Genomic DNA, 10,844 nt, shown 5'->3' with positions numbered 1-10,844 from the left:
AGAGTTTGATTAGACAAGCATAAGAAATAGGCAAGTTATAAAGACTTTGAAAAGTAATGCAGTTGCTAAATGTTAGGGATCTACTAATAGTATATTTCCAACATATGATCCAAACACTGAAATGATGAACTTCATGGCTATTATGCCCATGGCTAGAGATGATAATCCACCATCAAATATAATAAATCGTAATGATGTACAAGTTACCAGTCTTCAAATGGATTTGTCAAAAGTGAAAAATATTAACAAAATCAATATATTAAAAGAAAGCAACAAAATGGTCTACTCTACACTTCTGAAAGTGGAGAGGGAAAAGAAAAGACTTAAAAAGTAAATAGAAAAGTTGCAAGCATACCTTGATAATGTGAAGGCCAATGAGAAAGCAATAGATAATAGGTTCAAAGAATTGCAAAACAGGATAAAGAATTCTTCTCTTAGGCAATTGTCTAACAAGAAAAGATGAATGAACAACTAGAAAATTTGACTAAAGAATTGGATGAGTGCAAAAAAATAATTCAACATGAAAAAGCCTCTACTACATAGTTGTTCAAGTTTTTAGAGACTAGTGCATAGGTCAACAAAAAATAGAAAACTAACTTGAACTCTACTGTCAATGAGAATAATAATTTGAAGATTGAATTGGAGAATGAAAAGAAAAAAGAGGATTCTAAGGAAAGGATAATTGATAATTTGTAGAAGGAATTGGGGAAAGAGAAGAAGAAATAGGAGTCTTTTGCAAACACAATCCACAATTTGAAGAAGCAATTAGAGAATATGAAGAAAAAAGAGGAGTCAACTATAAAAACAATCTTTGATTTGAAGAAGGAATTGGAGAATGGGAAGAAAATGGAGTCTAGTGCTACTGCAAATAGTAACACAATCCACCATATGAATAAAAAATTGGAGAATGCAAAGAAAAAAGAGGAGTCAACTACAAAGAAAATCCTAGATTTGAAGAAGGAATAGGACAAAGTGAAGAAAAAGGAAGAGTCCACTGAGAATAAAATCCATGATTTGAAAAGAGAACTCAAGGACGAGAAGAAAAAAGAGGTAACTACAGCAGAGACAATCCAAGATTTGGAGAAGAAATTGGAGGATGAGAGGAAGAGAGTAACTAATTGTCAAGGGAAACTAGAAGAAATATTAAAAAATAGTGAAATAGAGATGTCTAAAATGATGAAAAAGATGGGTAATGTAATTTTACAAAATATAATGACATCTTGCAAAGACCATCTTGTCAAGGATACTATAATAGGCACGGTTAAGCTTATCAAACAAGAAAATATGGACATAATAATGAAGAATAGTGATAGTTTTCTTGAATGGCTTGATTTAAATAGAAATCTCAGACTTGTCTTTGAAAATGTTAAAAAAGATATTGAGGATAAAAGAAGTATCTTCACCAGTTCCTTAAAAAATTTTGCTAATTTTTTTTTGAATAAATTATAGAGATCAATTGATAGGGATTTGGCAAACCAGAGAATAAACAACCACTTGGATGATTCTATAATGACCTTTGTTGTTTGTCACAATTGTGAACAAGTAATGGAAATAGACGAAGCTCTCAAATCTACTTCTAGAGAGTTGATGAGGATGAATCATAGCATACGAAACTTGCTAAATGTTGGATTACCAAATCTAACTTACTCAAATAAAAAAATTATTGGAAAAGAAGATTACATGAAAAATTTGCAAAACACCATGAATTCTGATTTGGGCAACTTGCTTGAGGAAACCACTCCAGAAATAATTGCAAGTTTCATCAAACAACTATCAACAATGAATGCAGTTATAGATAAATTCCTTGATTCATGTAAAAGTATCTCTTTGAAGTATTCATTGTTAATGAGGTTACAAATATTTAACTACAACCTCAAACAAATAGAGCTTCCAAATGATGCAGAATCGAGTACCCTAAAGAACATCATTAGAGCTAGGTCATCTTCTCAAACTATTACTATTGTTGTCAATGAAAGTGATAGCTGATAGCACTGAGAAGTAACAACTTAGTAAGTGATAGTACTATAATTTTGTTGTTACTTGTTGCTCTTTAATTTTAAATTTTAAATTTAATTTCAATTTTATTTAATGTTAATTGTTACAAGAATCAAGAGCTAGCATATTAGGATAGTTGGATAGCCAAGCACTGGCATACTATTACTACACAAAGTAGATGGAAAAAAATTCCCTACTCCTTAAAAAAATTGTACAATTGGTAATGTGACAAATTGGCAATACGATTGTACAAACATCATGTATTATGTAGTAATAATCTGATTATATATACAATTACAAATTGATCTACAACTATTGTTGCTCCCTTGTATCTGTAAAATAGAATTTAGGATCATTTGACATTAAGTCATTTGCAAAGGGTTGTAATTATTTGTAATCATTAAATGTATTATGTTATAGGCTGATTTATAATTATAAATTATAATACAATTTTTAAAAATAAAGCTTATTCTATTAAATGCATTATGTTACAATTTCTTAAAGAAACTAAAATCAATGAAAATCTAAAAGTAAAAATGTCTAAAAAGTAGAATGAATGAAAATATCAAGTTCGGCATGTACTATTGTATTAAAAATAGAAGCAATGAAGATCTCAACATGTTCAAAAAATACAATCAATAAAAATCTCAACATGTTTGTAACATCAACATGTATTAAAAAAATTTAAGCATCTATAAAAGGATAGTAAATGAAGGCTATAAACTAACTTCTATAAACATAATTAATTAGTAGATAGAGTCTTAGATTAGAGCTACTAGCCTACTACTTGACTTATGCAGAAGTTAGAACTTGAAGTTAAGAAGCTGCTATAGTTGCCACTCTACCTAGACCAACTCAGGATCACTATCATTAGAATCTTCCTCATTTATTGCATATAACATTTCATTGTTCATTGTGTTTTCTTGAGATTTACTATCAATGTCAGTATGCATGCCAAAGTCAACATCATCTTCATTGCTTCCAATATCAAGACATGAACCATTGCCACCACCACTGCCACTGCCACTGCCACTACCACTGCCACTTAGGTTTGAAATGTTGGCCATCCCTCTTCTCTAACATTTGTTTCTCCAAATGTTGAGAGCCCTTTCATAAGGGAAACTATATACCTCATACCTAAAATTATAGAGCCTCAAACAATTATCCAAATTTTTGTCTAATTTATTTCTAACCTTTGAGTTTAGGAAGCCCAAAGTACTGAAAAACTCTCTCATCCTCCATAGAACCCAATATCATTGTCAAACATAAATTGATAAGCTTGAAATATTCTGGTATTGACTCTCTCAATTGATTTTTCTCACTAAGGTTTTTTCAAAGCTTTGCTACTGCTCCCTATTCATTTGAATTCTCCACAAGATCATATCGTTCCCTCATTATGTTTGCAAAAGAATATGATTGACCTCCTAGTTGAGATTCATCTAAAATTATATTTATAGTTACTTTATTGATTACTTTAAGTTTGCAAAAATATTTAATCAAATTTGTTATCTTTCTTCAAAAATTAGTCGAACAGTTTAGAGACCAATATTGAGGAAAAATAATTGACATTGCTTTGAACAGTTCCACTGGAGAGAATCTGAGTCTAATTTTTGACGAAAGATTGTAGAAAACTCACTTGATAGAGTCTTTGATCTTCTTGAAGTCTTCACTTGTAACACGTGAAAGTACCTTCTCTAGTTTTAATTCTACTTTTCTTCCTGCATTGTTGGGGTTGGACTCAAGGTTAACATAGGCATAGTACTGCATTGGTATGTGAACTCCACCTACCCTAGCACATACCTCATCACTTGCACCAATATGTAAAAAGTTCCTAGGATTGCTCAAATCTATGATTTCTATCCAGTTTGCAAACTTTGACTCATCTAATGGTAGTAATCGATATAGAGTATCCAATCTATTACATGTTATTTTATGCAGCTTATTATATTCTGCAATGTACATAGCTCTTTGTTGAAACTTTTTATAATATTTCTCATGTCCTATAGCATGGGAATAATAGCAAGTAAAGATAAGAGTATCTTAACATTAGTTGAACTTGAATATAGCTGAGGGACTCTGTCTTGCATAGATTAGATTAGTTCAAGCAATGACAGATATTTAGAAAATACTCAATGTGCTAGTCCATCCAAAGAGATCCATCTCATATCATTGTCTTTAAGAAGCTTCCTCCCATTAGTAAGTCCTTGAGAAAACTCTTGAAATTCTCAGACTCATTTTGGACTTTCACAAAAGTATTAGTGAATCTCTTTGATTAGAGATTCCACTTTACTTACACAACCAAAATTATTGACAATTCCCAAAGCTAGATTCATTTGATGGGCCATGCAATGAATGGGAATAGTCTAGGGTACCAAATTATTCTTGATATTTTTGCAAAGACTACCTTTATGACCTCAGATAATCAAAGCTCCATCTGCTCCAACATAAACCATATTTGTAGCAATCTCCATGTTATCCAAACCTCTAGATTCAATTAGAGTACTCTTTAATAAATCATATAAATTTTTAGCTATCACACTACAATTCAATTTAGCAACAGATAGTAGAAAGGGTTGACAAAAACCGTTTATAGTATAAACATTCATGCACACCCAAGAAGTATTATCAATTGTTGTAACTTAATCTAGAGACAACACAATGAAATTTGATGTCTTATTTTTACTTTCATATCTTTGTTTTCAACCTATGCAAGACATCTAGCCCATTCCCACCAACTATTTAATGACTAGTGACTGTTTGGATAGTTTCAAAATTTAAAAAAGCACAGTAAGGTAGTAATTGAAGGGTAGTTTGTCATAGGACATCCTCTACTCAAAATATAAATGACCATAGTTAATTGAACTATTTTCCCCATATTTTTCACTTCCATTGCTTACCCAATGAAATCTCCAATGGAACCTTTTTATTATAGATTGCTTCTCCCATAATTGGTTGTGTCACTCCTATATTTTGACATTCCTAATACACAAATAGTTCTCCTTTGTTTTCCAACTTAGCATGAATTTTTCAACTCCCTCTATAGTTTCCTTTTTGTAAACTTTACTAACATGCTTTTCTATGGTATCAAGTTTAAGCTACAACCTCTTCTCCCTCTTTGTTATCTTTGTGCAAATCTTACATCTACATTCTATAGGAGGCTCACCATCAATTGGATTGGTCATTGGTTCAATGAACCAGTACTTTTTCACCCATTCCTATTGAAAATTCCTTTTGGATAGATCACAGTGAGACCGATCTTTTTTTACTTCCAATTTTATTTTCCCCTTATGTGCATGAACATGATTTATAGAATCACTTTTAATTTTCTCACTCGACTGGTCATTAGCCGACTCCATCTCTGTAATATTAGTTTCTAACTTCCTACTTAGAGGAAGTGCCTCCAAATCATGTTCAAGTTTTTCGTCAACTAAGATATCAAGTTCACCAACTTGAACTTCTTCAATATGGTCTTCAACTTGTGATGAATCTCCTTTTTCAATAACCACTGGAGATCTAATTTGTGATTCTTCTAGTTTTCCAACATTTCCACCACCAAAATATGTTGATATGGTTTTGCATTTTGGTAATGGTGGCCTCTCTTGGCTTTCAAGGATCCTACTAGAAGCCATGTTACCCCTCTTGTTTGACATTGCAAACTGATAAAGGCTGCAAAAAATAAATCAACTTAGATGTTGAACAAAACACTCAAATAGTGATGAGTCAAAGAGTATGAACAATGACAGGAGATCACTTAGACTACATATAATGAAAATAATATGATTCATTCTCACAAAAAGGGTACTATTTCTATGGTACTATAGTCTATGGTAATACCTAATAAAATTTGCAAACCTATAGGCTATCTTAGCATGTGAGATGTCCAGCCACCAGTGGACACTAGATAGTAAAACTAAAAAAATAACCAGTACCAGTACCACTATTGACATAAAAAATAAATTAAAAATCACTTGCCTTTTACGAAAATCGTGGTCCACGAGTCAATGGGTAACGCAATCAGCACTCTGAAACTTCAATAGTAATAAAAATGTTAGTATCCAGACCAGAAAAGATTGAATTGTATAGAATAATAATATTTTATAGTCCAAATTAGGTTGGCAAATTATGTGGAATTAACAAGTAGGAATGTGAAATGTAGGCAAAATACATCTTCCTTTGCAAGCCCAAAATAGGAAATAGCTAGCTAAATGGGGGTGGTGGTCAACACACATTGGGAAACTGGTAGGCAATGCCCAACCTAAGAGAAATGTTTTTGGTTGTAGTAATGCCAAAAGAATGTTGGGCAATAAGAAAAAACATGAAAAGGAAGATGAAATGTTTAAAATAAATGTATCCACAAAGTATATTGCATTGGTAATTGGACTAATATTTTTAACCAATCATGTGATAACTAATGGAAGACTACCATAGGTGTTGGACCCAAATATGATAATATCTGGCGACACAGTTAACCTACATTACATGCACTATTTGCCAAATGACGATTGGCCAATGAGATAGGATTGCTAAATGGCGAAGATTCACTACTAAAGTAATCACTAAATGTGTTTATTCCACCAAATAGAAGAGGCCAAAGAGATGAAACCATGGTGAAGAGACACATCTCTGTGTTCTTAAAAATGACAAAACTTTTTCCATTCTTTTCAAATAGATTGGGGAGAAGTTAATGCCTTAATAGAGAAGAAGGGTGCATGAAGAATCATGTCTAACCAATCCACAAGTTACCATTTTCCTTTAACAACAAAATTTTCAATCATATACTAGAAAATAATTTTCCAAGATGCATCCCCTTTAATAGCTCTGAGAATCCATTTAACTGCCAAGCAAACCACTTCATTCTTTGGATCAATTAAGCCCAACCCACATTTACATTTAGGCTATATGAAATGAGACCAAGAGGTGGATATAATCCCTTCATTGTCATCCACTTTACACCATAAGAAACATCTAATAATTTTAAATAAATCCTCATAAATTTTGTTGGAGGGTATCCAACTAAATGAATAGTAAACATGGGTGGCTAAAGAAATTTTATTAACAACTTGAATTCTTCCACCTAATGATAGGAATTTATTGTTCCAATTAAATATTTTATCTCTAATCCTATTAAGATACCAGTTGTACATGTCAAAGAGAGAAACTCCAAGACCAAAAGGTGTCCCAAGATAATAATTTCTTCATGCTTAATCTAGCTCCATTCTTGTGGTATACAATAGGAAAAAACTCATTGTGAATCATTAAAAATTACATTTTCTCTTCCAATTAGAAGTGATGTCTTTGCAAAACCATAGATACTATTATATTTCTCAACCTCACCAATTAGAATACTAGATAGTTATTTTTCAAAAAATTCCTTGTAGCCCTTCTAGAATTTTAGGACATTAGATCCCTTCATCTCTTTTATTATTATGACTTTTTAATTTTGGCTAAAACTACTTAAATGACCATAGCTTTGACATAACTAGCAAATTGTCCTAAAGTAATCATATCAATTAATTAAATTCATGCCCATAATATTTTTAGATTGATGAAAGACAGAAACACAACAATATCAATAAAAAAATCTTGTAAAATCTAAATAAAATTCCAAGCTTATTTTATGTCTTACAATGTTATAAACTACTAACTAGTGACTATTTTTTTTTTAATGAATAGTCCCTTTTTATTAATAAACTAATAGTAACTCTAAAACTCCAAAAACATTCTAGAAAAAATATTCCAAGTTGGGATTGCAAATGCTACATATAAAAGAGACTCAAAGTCAGACTTGCATTTATAGGAAAGAGATAAAATATTATAGAACTAAACCTACAGAACCCAACAAGAGCCTTGATGAGGTGTCATCTAGGCACAACACTTCAATAGAAATTCATGAACTTAATATTTCAATAGATTCCAACTATTACTATGCAAGCTTTTAGATAAAATTTAATATGGATTCCTAATTCCATCAATTATCGGCATCATATAGTCTGGTCTATAGAAGAATTTTATGAACTATCCAAATCTGGTTAGTGGGTTTAGTTTTCTTTTGTAAACATGGTCCACAACTTTCCTAAATTTCTGATGGACCTCCTCTATGTCTATGAATAAACCTAACCCAAACATTAGCGAACATTCCACTTCGCCAATAGTGTGAGATTACTTTCTCTGGGTGGATTCGTTAATCTGCTTTGAAATCCTTTGCCTTGTTTGCACCTTCTACATATTAAAAGTTTTTGTTTTCTTCTTACTAGTAGTTGTTGGTAGGCTAAGTACTATAATGATACTTTTTAGATATTATGCTTTAACTAGTGATTAAATATTTTGGTTTCTACGACTTAATAATTAATTGATTTAAAATTTTTATATCAAACTAATATGTTGCACATCATAGATGCATGATTTTTAACATTACAATTTTAAGAAATTATTTTTTTGAGATTTGATTGGTTGAGTTCATTAGCTCTTATATGAGCTGGGTGGATTGTAAAACTAATAATTTTTAAGAGTTGGTTTTTATTAAGGTGAATAAGTTTCATTAATGTTTAATATTTTTAATGTAAATGATTTTCTTTAAATTTTTAATATTTTAATATTATAATTTTTTATAATATAATCTTTGTCATTCAATTAAAAATACTAGAAATATATTTTTGGTATATTACATAATAGTTTAAGGAATACTATTATATATTATTATTATTATAATTCTTTTAATTTTTTTTTAATCAAAAAGTGACATAGCACTTATATAATATATTTATTAATAAACAAGTTCAAGGGCTCATCAGAGAAAGAACTAGCAAGAAAACTTTGAATCATATTTTAATATATTTCTAATATAATATTATCAGATGACATATATACAAAAGAACATATATATTAATAATTATATTTATAAATAAAATTTAAATTTATATTATAATTAATATCATTATAGAAAACTATAACTATCTAATATTTTTATTAATTATAATATTTTATATATTATAATAAATTTATTAAATTAAAACTATATTTATATAAAAGCTAAAGGCAAGTACTAAGCCACTATGTGGCACTTGTTTTTGACTTATCATATCATCACATCGACGACGCATATCAAAGCTTTTATCTTCCTCCACAAATTTTTCTTTATCCTCAACACATAATTCAATTATTGATATTTGATATTATAGTTGGTGTGGTGCTTAATAAATATCATGGAGATGGACATGTTGAATGTTTTTCGTCAGCCATAATGGGGAGTGGGAACTAGTGTTGTGTCTTTCTAGCCACCAATTTAATATTTTGTATATAGCTCATCTTTCAATTAATAATTTTAAAGAGGATAAAAATGATATTGCATGTATCAGTACCTAATTATTTTTAGTTTCTGTGGTTCATATTTGATCTTAATTTTATATTATTATTAAAATATTTGTACATGACTACTACAGTACTTTTGAGACTTTTGTACACAACAATCTAGAAATTTTTCCAAAACTGCTAATGATTTTGAGTGAATAGTTATTAATGCATCTTTATTTGGCCTATACACATGCATAAAGTTAGCTTTTTCAGATATAGTTGGTGCTTGATGCCATCAGCTTCAATACTAAAAGTTAATGACAAAGGATTTTCCTTGGAGAAATACGACATTGACAAGGGATTAATCCAATGTTTAGCTAGAATAAATATCATGAAAGAAAATCAAAAGTGCCATACTTAAGAGAATGATCAATTCAAAAGCTATCTAATTATTTCAATAATGTTAATAAAAATGTTGTAAACTAATTTAATTTTTATACTAGAAAGACAAAAAATGCACCATACAAAAGAAAAGATGTAAATATAGTGCTTTAGAGAAATATATGGATATATAAATATAAAAAGTTAACTAATGTAAACATGACTAGATTCCATACACTAAACCCTCTTACATAAGATCAAACCTCCTTAGGGGTCATATTCAACACTTCCTTCTGAGGCATACAATTTTGAATGTAATTGGCACAATGAAATCATTTGTCTAATAGACTAGGACCATGGACCTAGACTGAAACATTTGCAACTAGTCATATGTACTAAAGTTCTATTCATCCACTCAACTAATGTATTATATGAAGAACTATATGCAATTATGTGCTACTAAAGAATGCATAACTAACAAGATAGAATTCATAGAATAATAAGTTGATATCCCCCCTAAACTTATCTATCATGTTTTTTTAAGGTTCTTCCATAATTATTTCTTCAAAAAATGAATATAAGACAAGAATTATAAAATAGAGTCATCCTTACACCTCAAAATCATTCGAATATGATCACACATGTAGCCCCCAAAAATAAACTGGGAAATGAGATGAGGTCATGACTAACCAAGTAAAGAGAAGTAAAATCTTGTGTGGCCATACACTTATTAAATAGACCCCTATGATGTATTTCAAGAATAGAGCGTTGATAAAATCCATCTCAAAAATAGATCTTAGATAGGTCCAAATGACCAAGTCTTCTGTGCTTAGTTGTTGTACATATCTATAATTTAGGTTCATAAACCATTTTAAGTAAACACTGCTCATAAAATTTCCATGATTAACTATACCTTTAAAAATGACCTTATTAAAGGATTGCATCTCTCAAATAGTCATATCAATAGGATAGAACTCACAAAATTAATAGAACAAAACTTACAAAAACAATAGGATAGAACTCACAATAATATCCAATGCCACGATTACAAATTTGACAAAATTATAATATAGATTGGAATATTAGGGGAAAAGCTCTACAACATTTATTTTACCATCCTACATTTGAGTTGATACTATTTCTAGAATCAGAATCAAACAATAGTTTCAAAGCATAAT

This window comes from Cupressus sempervirens, chromosome 5 (assembly GCF_028749045.1).
Source record: "Cupressus sempervirens isolate cs-2001-9-10 chromosome 5, ASM2874904v1, whole genome shotgun sequence".
NCBI classification, from domain to species: domain Eukaryota; kingdom Viridiplantae; phylum Streptophyta; class Pinopsida; order Cupressales; family Cupressaceae; genus Cupressus; species Cupressus sempervirens.
This window is presented reverse-complemented; position numbering follows the sequence as displayed.